The 13,058-nt window shown below is 39.9% G+C and overlaps 1 protein-coding gene across 18 annotated transcripts in view; it reads right to left on the reverse strand.

The window, feature by feature from the left end:
* The window catches only part of MYT1L (myelin transcription factor 1 like), a 664,471-nt gene that overhangs the window by 483,051 nt on the left and 168,362 nt on the right, over window positions 1–13,058 (reverse strand). The window contains exon 3 of one of the 18 annotated variants that reach the window (XM_089686717.1): window positions 4,423–4,519. The exons of the other annotated variants lie outside the window; for them this stretch is intronic. The gene's annotated coding sequence lies outside the window, so the exon portion shown is untranslated. The remainder of the gene's footprint in view (window positions 1–4,422; window positions 4,520–13,058) is intronic. 18 annotated transcript variants of the gene reach the window in all.

A 13,058-nucleotide genomic window follows, 5' to 3' on the forward strand; every position in this document is an offset into this window, starting at 1 on the left:
AGATGCAATCATCTTTGAAACCTGCATGAAATACAACAAAAATTGCAAAACTACAATCCAATTGACCAAAATACATAATGAGCAGTAAGTTGTTAAATAGAGCAAAACTACTTCTAAATATCCTAAATAAATTTTTAGTAAAGGAAAGTCAAAGTCTGAAAGTGCTTAAAAATGACGACGAGGAGTTGCTACTAAAGGTCAGTGACAAGGAAAATGTATTCAATGATTTTTTTAGCTCTGTGCATACAATACAAATGAACAGGGATTTTGGTTTTACTAGAATAAAGAAACAGCACAGACAGAGTTCATGGAGTATCTTTGAAAAGTAAGAACTTTATTAATATATAAATAGTTCTACATCCACATGTGCTCATTATAAGTCAGTGCAGTGAGTTCTTTGGGGCAAGTAACTCTCATGGACCTTTAGAATTATTTTGAACTTAAGCTTCAGTACTCAGAGTCAGATAATTTTATATTGGCACATACATTTTGGTTCTGGATTTGTGCCAAAAAATAGAGAAACTTGACACAAAAAATGGTGCAGAGGCTCCGATATAAAATGACCCCCATGACATAGAATGTAGATAAAAGTAAAAAATTCAAAATAGTTGAATAAGTGGTCATTTAGATACATAACAGAAATAAAAAGTAGAATATTTATTTATTAATTTTAAACATCAGATTCTAGTCACACTTCATTCCATGGGAGTCACGCTTCATTCCATGGTTAAATGGCCCCCATTTTTAATGCAGGCCATTTAACCAACTTTGGGGTCACTTTGGGGTCTACCACCATTACCCCACAAAAGTTGTGCAAATGTTTATCAAATTGCTATTTTCACTTAAAATCATTGTTATTGAATAAAGACATGGCACTATTTACAAAATTCCTCCTAAATTCATACTAAATTAGGTTAAAATTGTACTGAGTTAATTAACAAATATTTGTAGATTTTAAATTGCGCCTTTTTGTGAAATGGTGAAAATGAAAGGTATGCAAAACTGTAAATAAAAACCATTTACTCTAAAAATCTGGAGGTTACCATTTTTATGTACAGCTTGCAGAATTTGAAAAGACCCCCCCAAACCATACATTTTCTGAAAGCACATGATCCGTAGAATAAAAAAAGTGCTACTGGTCTTTTAGGCCCCACAATAGTTGCACAAATATTCATAAAATCATTGTTTTCATTAAAAATACACTACAATCATAATTAGTGCACACAAACTTAATATAACTTACAAAAAGGCCTTGTTTACATGGGGCATACCTAAAGTATATATAAACAAAAAGCTTATGCGCTAGATGCGTGATGAAATCCAAATCATAAATAAAATACATTTAAAAAATAGTGATAATTTATAGTAAACAATGCTGCCACTTCTAAACTAATTAATATGATCAACAAAAGAACCATCAAAATGATTCAGTAGCGCAAAAAATATATATATGCATGTAAATAAATAAATAAGTGAGTGATCATTCAAAATAAGTGAAAAATAAAATAAAATAATTATGGACATTTTAATTTTATTTTTCACTTATGTTGAATGATCACTCACTTATTTATTTATTCACATGCATATATATTTTTTGCACTACTGAATCACTTTGAGGGTTCTTTTGTTGATCATACCTAAAGTATAGCCCATGGAGAGTCATGTTTACTGCATGGGGATGCACAGGTGTTCTGTGCATCCTCATGCAGGTAGTCTTGTTCCTTCAATTGGGATGCAATGTCTGCATGGGCATAGCGGCTGCTCCCAATTTGACATCCGTGTGGGTGTGGGTGCACGGCCCCGAACACAGACAGTGTGAGCTCAAGTACATGTACCCACACATATGAATGTCAAATTGGGAGCAACGGCTGTGTTTGTGCAATTGATACATCCAAAATCGCATCAATGGCACTGCCTGCACGGGGATGCCTGGACCACCTGTGCATCTCTGTGCAGGTAAACACGGCATTGCAGGGGCATATGCTGATTATGACCTGTGTGAGAAAGGCCTTACTTTGTTTATTTTTTTGTTTTAATTAAATTTTTTCTACATTCTTTTTATAGTTTTATTTTTTAATATTTTTTACTTTTTGGAGTAGGGGGTTGGGGTGGGGGGGCTTTGGTGAGATATCACAGGTCTAAACAGACCCCTGATGTCTCTTCTTTGAGACAGAGAAAGAAGCCTAAGCTGTACATTACATGAATGAATAGGAGTCTGTATAGAGATTCCTATTAATTTAGTAAACACTGTTTACTATGCTCAGTCGGTAGTAAGCATGGACTGTATTCATTGAAGGAAAGAGAGGGGGCTGATAAACACATGTTTACCAAGCCCCCCTTCCCCCACTCTCCATCCTGTTAGCTTCCCCGAGTGCAGGAGCAGCAGCAGGGGTCAGTGAGTCGGGGGTCATTGCGGGAGGGGGTCAGAGTGGTGGGGAGTACATTTCTTAATGCCTTAAAAGTCCCTGCAGCACCTGAAGTGATGGGCGAGGCAGAGGAGGGAAGCCAGTGGCTGCAGGGTAGCTACAGGGGATTGGGTTTGCAGGGGATGGGATCAGTGCGGGGAAATCGGTGCTGGGGGGTCATTTCAGGGAACAACAGAAAGTAGAATGAAGGGGCATTTAAGAGAAGAAGAGCAGTAGGAGGCAGAGAGGTAGGAAACAAGGAAGCGGTGACATCGGCGGTGGGGGAGGGGGCCACATTTAAGGTGACTAGCTTTGATCAGTGGCTTGTTAGCCACAAATCAGAGCTATCTAAGAGGGCACCACCAAGATGGCACCACCGGGGATTTGAAGCTCTGGGAAAGAAAGCATTGGGCTCCATGGGCTGTTTGTTAAAAGTCAGCAGCTACAGTATTTATAGCTGTTAACTTATAATTTTTTTAAAAGGGAATATGGCCAAAGCCTTTTTTGGTCATTATTCTCTTCTGGATCACAGGAGTGCACTTTTGCTCTCCTGTGATCTAGAATCAGTCAACATCACGCTAAAGCTTGCTATCAGCTGACGTCACAGAGCTGATCCAGACTCTGGAAGAATCCTGACCACAATGTTGGGATACATCCAGATGCCTTACCAGCACTCCACTGACAGACTATGCCAGCTTCTGCTGCCTCCTCCCTAGCCTGACATTCCAGAGAGAGCGCCGGATGGGCAGAGAGCATGACTAACTCTCTGCTCAGAGCAGAACTGAGCAATCAGCGGTCATGTAATCACTCAGTTCTTGGTGTCAGAGCTGGGGGGGACAGCTGCAGCATCAGACTGATGTTGAAGCCATGTAGGTGAGTATGTACCGTTATGTTTGTTTTTTTGTGTAGCCCAAACTTCTCCTTCAAGAATGTGACTAACTACTACGTATTAGCTTGCCTGAATAATCATTTTTTCAGAAGGCTGTCTGCTAGCTACAATTGTATCTACAATCAATGTTAAAGAAAGGCTGTTTTGTCCATGACCACTTTTAAAGTTTTGCTTCTGTGCATGAAAATTGTTTGCTGCACCTGTACTGATAATATCCCCATTGAAAAGACATTGTGGATGCTTATGTATAAAAATTGGTGCTTTTCATTGCCCCTTTTCACTAATAATGTGTTACCATACATTTCTCTTACTTACTGGAAATATGCAATCAGTGTTACTTTAGGCAGAACCTCTGATCTTTGCTCCAATTTATACAACAGGGGGTTTTGTAAAAGTAGGGCAGACAGGAAGACCACTGCAGCATGTTTCAATGTTTCAAATGGTTAGCAAAAGGTCTGACATAAAAACTGTAATACCACATGACTAAAGGATTCATCAACTTTGGTCCTTAAACCTTTAGCAATGACACCAAACCTGCATGACATGGGTTTAAATGGCGACAGCAGCCCTTTCATTAACAAATTAATAAATAACGCAACTTTAAACAATTTCAAACAATGTAACCAGGAGGGGGTCTTTGGGTGTTCCTAAGGCACACTTTATGATTATAATTGCCCATGTCATCAGCCGCACCCCAATCGGCTCAAACATGTTACGGCTCACACATTCTTAGATTTTCTCCCAGTGGACCCAGCTCCTGTGGGAACCACCAATAACCACAAAGTGTGAACACCATAGCCTTAATGGGCCCCACATTTTAACAAATATTGTTAATCACTGACCCCCCAAAGACCCCGAAACCCGCCAAGCTGCTGTGACAAATATTCTTAATTTTTTCTTTTTTATCTCTTGAAGAGAACCTTGTAACCACCAAAATATTACCCCCACCACCACGAATACACCAGGAACCCAGAACCCAGGGAGGGAGGGGAAGTGTTCTCTTTGCCCGAACTTTCGGGAATGAATACCCAGAAACCCTTGCAATGGACCAACCTTTGCAGGCTCCACCCAGCTCATCTGACCCTCAGCCTCCAGTCAAGTAAGAACTATGCCCCTACCTCTCCTTACCTATTTTGACCCTTCTCTGACCTGTTCCTCCTTTCTTCATGCGGACCCTGCATCCATTTTTCTTCTCCGGGTTGCATTTGGCAGCCATTCACAGCATCTATTCAAGTAAAGGCAATTTTGTAGACATATAGGGCTGGCCAAAAACACAAAATGTATAGTAGTAAAATGGTGTAGGCTACCAATTTTTTGGGCAATGACTCCTGCACGCATACTCCCTAATTCTGGTTTGTGTGGTTTGTGGAATGCTTGAAGTTTGCTGGTTGCTTTGGGACAAGACTGTTCTTAGACCCTTTGGTAAACAACAGCAGCTGTGTTTCATGTATGCAGACTAGAGAAAACCTAGAGTCATCTCTTCTATTTTTTAACGTGTTCTAGAAAAATGCCAACCCTGACATTCCCTTCGGTTTTTAAACATCATTGATCCACTTGGATTAATGTAATAAAGGATTTTATATTTCATTTATCCAGGTGCACCTGTATTCATGTTGAACACCCAACAATATGCAATAATTAAAAATGGGGAATTTCCTTTGCACATGATTGACGTGAATAGAGCTTTGCTGAGCTAAGTGAAAAATGACCTCTTTTAGTAAATCATGACATTATTTTCTAGTCAAAGAGAAGTGATGCACCAGCAAAGTAAGAACAGGAGATGGCAGATTTAGACAGAAACTCTCACCTATGTTATACACCTACATGCAAAACTCTATATAGAAGGGGGAAATAACATAGTTGATATAAGAAGTATAAAAAAGTATATTTATGGATTATTGCTATACTATGGGATTCTCAAATGATTTACAGTATGTTCTAATCTAGTTTAAACTAGTTGTTACTTTATGGTAGATAATTATTGTGTACATCTGGTGTTGCTGAGTAGAATTATAAACCATTGATCCAACCATTCAAAATAAATGTTACATTCAAAATCACAGATATTTGTGGTGGAAGTGATGGAAAAAATTATAGAACATAAAAACGAGAGAGATACGTTTTGTATTAAGGTTACGTGCCTTTCTGAAAAGAAAATGGTTTTGAGGGTCTTGCTGGTATGGGAGTGAATAACAGCATGCAAAAGGGAGCTCTAGGGCAGAGGAGAAGCATCACTAAGGTGAAAGAAGATAGAGCCATATCACGCTAGCAAAGCTGTCTCTGTCAGCAATCAGCCAGTAACAGGATTGCTGGGAGAGCAAAGAAACCAGGGACAGAGTGACATTGCAAAAGCTGATAAGTGGATTTGTTGCTCTTTGAGCAATTTTGTCACCAGTGAGCCACTGCCAGCAACAGGAATGCTAGGGTGTCAAATGCTTTAGCACTATAAAAGAAGAAGCTGTGAGCTCCTCCTACAGCCAAATTTGTGTTTATCATAGAGCTCTTTAACTTATAAAAGTGTATATTTGAGAACATTTTATATCTTTGAAGGCTAGCACATTATGTACTTTGCCCAACTGCACAAACACAAAAAGAACACCTTATTGCAGACCATTATTATACAGGATTTATATAGCGCCAACAGTTTGCTCAGCGCTTTACAATATAACAGGAGACAATACAGCAACAATACAGTTCAATACAACAGGGTTAGGAGGGCCCTGCTCCTTGGAGCAATCTAAGAGATCATGAAAAAGTGGTGCTCTACAATAGTAAATGCTTCACTAGTAAAATACTGTAAAGTGGACCTTTGAGTAACGAGTCTGCAAACATACATTCCTGACATGACTCAATATGCATCAACAATATATTGTTTCAAAAAAACCTTTTACATTTTTTAATTAAACATCATTCCTCTAGTGTTCCAGTCCAGTGACTTTGCTTCAGCTGAGATGATGTCATCAGTCTGGTGCAGGCCAGAAGAAACATTTTATCAGTTTCCTCCCTGTCAGTTATCAGACTGCAAAATTGTAATTACAGCAAGTCAGAAGGTGAGAGGCTGCAACAGGGTCTGACTGGAGTTCTGACATTTGTGAACACAGCCAAGACCTGGACAGGCACCAGGCTTTACATGATTGCATCATCTCTAAACCAGAATTCAGTCCGAAAGTAGATTCTGAACTTGGGTAATGCCTAAACAAAGATGGGTCCTTCCTTCTGAAGAGATAAGATGAAGGAATTTCCAATGGAGAAACACTGTGATCAGTGTGAGATGTGTTAATTAACTGTAAATGTTATACTGACAAAAATAGATCTGATTCCAGCAGGTGATCTAGTCTGCCTTAACGTAGAACTAAAAGCAAAACTTTAAAAAAAAAGTTTTGGATAGAGTACGGAAGGATTATTATTTTTACTATTCGGTATTTATATAGTACCAACAGGGATGACCTGAAGGAGGTGGCAGAAATAACATTTTCAGATGGAGGTGGGGTAGGCTTTCACTGAACAAATGAGTTTTCAAGGATCGCCGAAAGGCAGATAGGGCAGGAGATAATCAGACATGCCAGGGCAGGGAGTTCCAGAATTTGGGAGAGGTTCTAGAGAAGTCCTAGAGGCAAACCTAGGAGGAGGCACAGCTTTTTTTCTCAGAGAATAGGAGCAGGAACTCATGCCTTCCCCAAGTCACTTCTTGTCTCTGCCCCAACCTACCTCTGAACACTGTCTCTTGTCTTTGCACCCTATTCACCTCCTATCACTGCTCCTTTTAGAGAATACAGAACCAAGTATAATTTTGTGGTGTTAAGTCATTTCTATGAAATCTGTTCATGATAATGGACCCACCCCAGCAACAAGAGATTCCCCCAGCAACAATAGACCCTGTCCAAGAACAATAAAACCTCTCCCCAGGAACTAAATACACCCCCAGCAACAACAGATCTGCCCCAGCAACAACAGATCCCCCCAAAAGCCACCATTAACAGACCCTCCTCCAAGCAGTAGATCCCTGCAACAGATCCCCCCAAAAGCCACCATTAACAGACCCTCCTCCAAGCAGTAGATCCCTGCAAAAATATAGGAACCCTCTAAGCCATGTACCGGGGTGGGCTCCCCAGGATACAGTGAAGTCACGAATGAGAAAAGCAACCCCAACACCAGCTTTTGCCACAACAGAATTTTACTTAGATGTGGCAAATAAGCACAACCACAAATGCTGGAAACATACAATAAATTTACATACACCCAGCCCAAAGGCTGAGACCCTTGTGCTGCACAGCACGGCGCCTTCTGATGGATGAAGGTAGAAAGTGAAGTAATTTACCTACTGGCGGGCACAACTAAGCTGCCACACCTTACCTGTTATTACCCTAAAAGAGCAGGAATCAGTGTATGGGTGTTTGGTATGGGCTAGCATGCGGTGCAGCACAACAGCTAACAATCTTACACAAATCGACAGTATTCCCTCTCCCATAACTGGTCCTGTAGCATGTGCCTGAGTATTCCTTCTGAGCAAAACGCCAGTCTGGCTTGAGTTTGTAGGATTTTATCAGCTCTCCAATGTGAAATGTCACTTTAAGTTGTGGAGTCCTTCCAATGAACAGTAACAACACTTGTGGCCTGACACAAACAGAGACCCCAACTAACTAACTATAGGCCTGGACTCAGTCTCAAGGCGCCAACACTGAAATGAGGTGCGTGCACGATCTTACCGACCCGGGTCTGCTTTGCATTGGCTGGTGACTCTGAACAGAACAAATGTCTCTACAACAAGCATGCGGTCTCGCAGTATATGTTGCTTAGTTCCTCTGCTCTCATCAGTATTCCTGGCAGCAATCTCATCAGTATTCCTAGCAGCAATCTCATCAGCTTCCTGGCAGCAATCTCATCAGCTTCACTTAGCTGCAGCTCTGGTTACGGAGGGATGCTTTCACACATGGATGTCATCAGATTCCCAGCTCACAGGGCCCCTTATTCACCATGCTCTAAACATGGCTGCTCTCTCTCCTCTTCCTGTTCCCTCAACCCTGTGTGAAAACTCCACCTCTTCATGAATATGGAAATATCTATGCAGTCTGAGGCTGTGTTAGAAAAACTGTGACATCTTGTGGCTAAACTGCAGAATGTCAGTCAAAACATTTAATTTACTCCACACAAGCAGTATTCAAACAATGAGAGCTGTTTCCCTATCTCACAACCCCAGAGCAACAATACATCCCCCAGCAGTACTACACCTCCCCAGCTGCAATATATCCCAAGCAATCACCATCAACAGACCTTCCAGCACAACCCAGCCCCTTTGCCAGTACATACATTCTGTGCTAGAACTGCATTCCTCCATGTTCCCGCTGAAAAAAAGCCCTGGGAGGAGGTAACAACGGAGCTAGAGAGCAAGAGGTCTTGGGATGGGCAGAATGGACAATTTGAGCAACATATCAAGATTTTCTTGAGAAGTTGGTGTTGTGGGTAGCTTTGTATGTTGTGGTTAATATTTTGAATTGTATACATTGGGTTAATGGAAGACAGTGAAGGGATTAGAAAAATAGGGCAGCAGCCACAGATTGGATTGTAAGGTACTGTTAATGAGTCAAGTAACTGCTTCGTGATAGACTGATGGGGGATAGCCTGTGTGAAACCAGGTCAGTGAGAATGGAGATTCAGTAGTCAAGGTGGGAGATAACCAGGGAATGAATAAGTTGTTTTTTGGTGTCATTAGTTAAGAAGGGACAAATTCTGGAAATGTTATGGAGTGGAAAAATTTAGCCAATAATTGGACGTAAGGCCAGAAGGAGAGGTCAGAATCTAGGATTAAACCTAGCACCCTGGCATGTGTGGACGGGCCAGAAGATTTGCTACTGATTTCAATGGTAAAGTGATAAGGGGGAATTGGGGAGGAGGAAACATTACAAGCTTAGTTTTAGACAGACACAGCTTTAGGATATGGTGTTACACCCATACCAATATGTCGCTTAGTACAATTGTGATACATGTGGAGATTGAGTTGGTGATCTGAAGAGTAGAGAGATAGATCTGGATGTCTTTGGCATAGCGGTGATATTGAAAGCTGTGGGAGGTTATCAACTGGCACAGGAAGAGGTGTAGAGAGAGAATAGGATAGAACCTGAGGATAAAGCCTTGGGGTACTCCAACAGAAAGAGGAAGAGGAGCAGAGGAGATAGAGTTGTAGGTGACACTAAAGGTCTTATGAGATAAGTAGTAGGAGAACCCAAGAAAGGGCAAAGTCGTGAAGGCCAAGGGAGTGGATTTTATTGAGGAGGGGTGTATGGTTGACTGTGTCAAAGGCAGCAAAAAGATCTAAGAGTTTGAGTATGTATTAATGGCATTTGGTTTTAGTAGTTAATAGGTCATTAGTGAGCTTTAGTAGGGCAGTTTCAGTGGAATGCTCTGGACGGATGCCATATTGTAGTGTCAAGAAGTCTGTTATCAGTGAGGGAGCAACTTATACAGTTGTAGACAAGGTTTTCAAGAAGCTTGGAAGTAAATGGGAGTAGAGAGATGTGTCTTAAGTTGTGCAAACAGATAGGATCTAGTGAGGGTTGTTTTTAAGTATGAGAGTAAACAGTGCATGTTTGAGAGGAGAGGAACCAGTGCATGTTTGAGAGGGGAAGGAAAGGTGCCAGTGGAGAGGTAAAGATTTAAGATTTGGAGTTAGAGAGTGTAGTATAGAGCAGAAAGTAGCAGTAGTTGTGAGGGAACAGGGTCCAGGGGACCCTGTGAGGTGGGCCTCAGAAAGGAGGATTACAACCTCTGTCAGTTTTCTTTCTGCCCTTTGTATCTCTGTATCACTGCAGAGATGTTCCTTCACATCCTCTCAAATAGCTGAAACAGGAAGTGAGAGAAAGTCTGTTAAAAATAAGGGAATCTCTAGTTGTGATCAGAACTAGTGTTTGTAACAATCGAAAATATATTCAGCTTTATGTTCCCAATGCACAGAACTTTGTTCTTCCAGTTGTTTAGCAGGCATGCTGTCGCCTCTTACACTCAACGTTCAGCTGGCCAAAATTAGCTGTCTTCTAGATGTATACGAAGTTTCCCCCAACAACCAATCAGCTACAGCACAGAGCAGAGAATGCAAAACCATGATAGCTAGGCAACCAGTAGAGTAAAGATCTCTAAACTGGGGGCAAAGAGGTAAGCATAACTCAGATAATTTTATAAATGGTGCCCCAGACACGGGATGTAGCCAACCAACTATTCATGGAGTTCTATTAAAGCTATGAGCAATTTTTGTATATGAAAAACTAGAACAAAAGGCAATTGCATTGCCAGGAATGTAGATACTAAAAATAGAATATGTTTGTGCAGTATTCACATGTTGCATTAAATTTCCATGAGCATGGGGAAACTAACTTAAACAATTTCATTGTATTCCACTGTACTGTGTACACTTTGGAACTCACGAAACAGCTGAGAACTTTCCAAGTGCCAATATCATTGAGGGTCCCATTTATACATTATTAATGGGTGTTCTGTAAAGGCAGAATGTTCCAACTGCTGAATGATACATCATTCTCTTATCTGGGTTATGTAGCCCTGCCTTAAAGTATGGTTCTGGAAAGTAAACATAAGAGCACTTCTTAGCTAAAGATCAGCAAAGTTTTAACACACAGGTCTTTTACACAAAGATGAAAATTCTAATAATGTAATCCCCTTTAGGTAAGGTATGCATTGCAAGGTGTTTTACCAACTTAACGTAGATGTAAGGCTTACAAGTACCTTTATGAAACTGAATACCAGGTGGTGGGCTATGCCTCATATGTCTCAATGTGGCAATAAGAAATACTACACACCTGACTTTTCATTAGGTATGCATTAAACTTAGAGAGGAAGTCAGCAAAAGTATAACTCATATTTCAGAGGATGAGTGTAACCTGATTATACTTTATTTTTTTCATTTTTAGAAAATCATAGCGGGTTGTAGATTGGAATGGATAGATATTTTATTAACATTACATTGCCAAATAATGTAGTAATTATATATCAATTTTCCTTTTTTAGCAATAGTGGAGTTTCCCTTTGAGACTATAGTGGAATTAACAAGGCAGATGGAAACAAATCAGACATCTAGTCAGTGAAATTTGACTGTGACTTAATTTGCAGTGAATTGGAAATATTCTTTGTTTTTTCGCCTACTGCATAGGAATAAGTGGCAACCCATGTACAACATTGCATATATTTGCAATAAATGTATAAATGCTAGATTTGCAACACGATTGTTCTTTAAAAACCAACACATAAAATACTTGTGAAGCATGGCTTAAACTGGAGAAATGCTAAGTAGAAGGATGGCTAGAAAAGATGCTGCACAACTTTTTACAACCAATCAAATAGTCCTTTTTTATATCATAGCCTATCCTTCCCAACAGCTATAAGGTAAACAGCAGTTTGCCTGGATCCAATAAAGATATCATGAAATTGCATGGGAAAGATGACCAGCCATTGGTAACTCTCTCAGGGAAGAACATGGTGGACTCCAAAACCTGCCCTATATTGTTCCCCCTAAAATAAATGTTTGCACTGCTCCTCTCCAGTCAATTGAAGATATTTTTTCTAGCAATTTGGTGATTGTTAGCTCCTTGCTGTCCTTCCCATACAAAGGGAATGAAAACATTCCCAGCATTTAAAGTGCACCTTGATTCAAAATACAAGGTTCACTTATCTTGTGAACGTCACCTCCTCATGTAAAAAAACACAGTTACATAAAAAAAAACTTCTTCTGAAACCCTGTGTAGGCATATAAAATGTGTGTATCGTAGATATAAATATATATATATATAATATGAGTAAATGTACTGTATATACATTCATGTATGTGAAGTTGGCATTTATAGTGGACAAGCAGAGGAACTGCATATTATACACACCAAAAGGATAGCCAAGGACTCATTACTATGTTAATTTATGCACAAGGTAATTAAATTACCTTTCTTATGTTGGGTTATCCTGTTTTGGGGTAAATATGTGGAGAGTCAGGGGAAGTTTCAGAGTAGGCTATTTGTAAATAGATTGGGAAAGGTCTTAAGTATTCATGGTGTGCTTGTTTATGGTGAAGAGAACAGTTTTGCCATAATCAAGACAAGGAGGATCTATTTAACTTTTTAATTAAAATCTATGCATACAGCTGTTCTAGGTCTAGACACCTAAGATCAAACATGCTCCTAAAAGTGGCCAATCAGAGTGCTTACCATTGGACTGAATGGTAAAAATGTGTATATTAAGGAAGCTTCTTTTTGGTTAAATGTCACAGGAGAAAGGGGTTTTCTGAAGGTTTCTAATGATTGCATGAATATTCTAAGTATCCTGTCATCCGCCTTGTCTGTACCTCTGCTTTATGAGGAGCTTTTTCCTGTCATTAATATGGGAGCACGGGTATAGATCATAACTCACATTATTGCATGCATGGAAGCTACCTAGGTGTATATTACAGATTGGACATATGCTGGACGGTGTAGTATCTTCATGCTTGATATGAAGTATCTTAAATGGGACTCTGAGGGCTGTTGTTCGTTGTAATATTTCAGCTGGATTTCTGTCATCTGTAACAAATATCTTTATCCGAATAAATGCATCTCTCTGGAAAAGAATTGTTGGACTAGTTGCTGTGGGAAAGTACATTTATAAATATATACACTGGTCATACGTCCTTCATCAATGATATAAGACAACAGATTTGTCTTAGGAACTGTTTCTGTGTGGACCTCAATATTATTAGAAGACAACATTGGTGCCGTGACTCAGATAAAACTTGA

Source organism: Staurois parvus, unplaced genomic scaffold (genome assembly GCF_062004578.1).
Source record: "Staurois parvus isolate SC_StPar_1 unplaced genomic scaffold, SC_StPar_1.0 ptg000409l, whole genome shotgun sequence".
NCBI lineage: Eukaryota > Metazoa > Chordata > Amphibia > Anura > Ranidae > Staurois > Staurois parvus.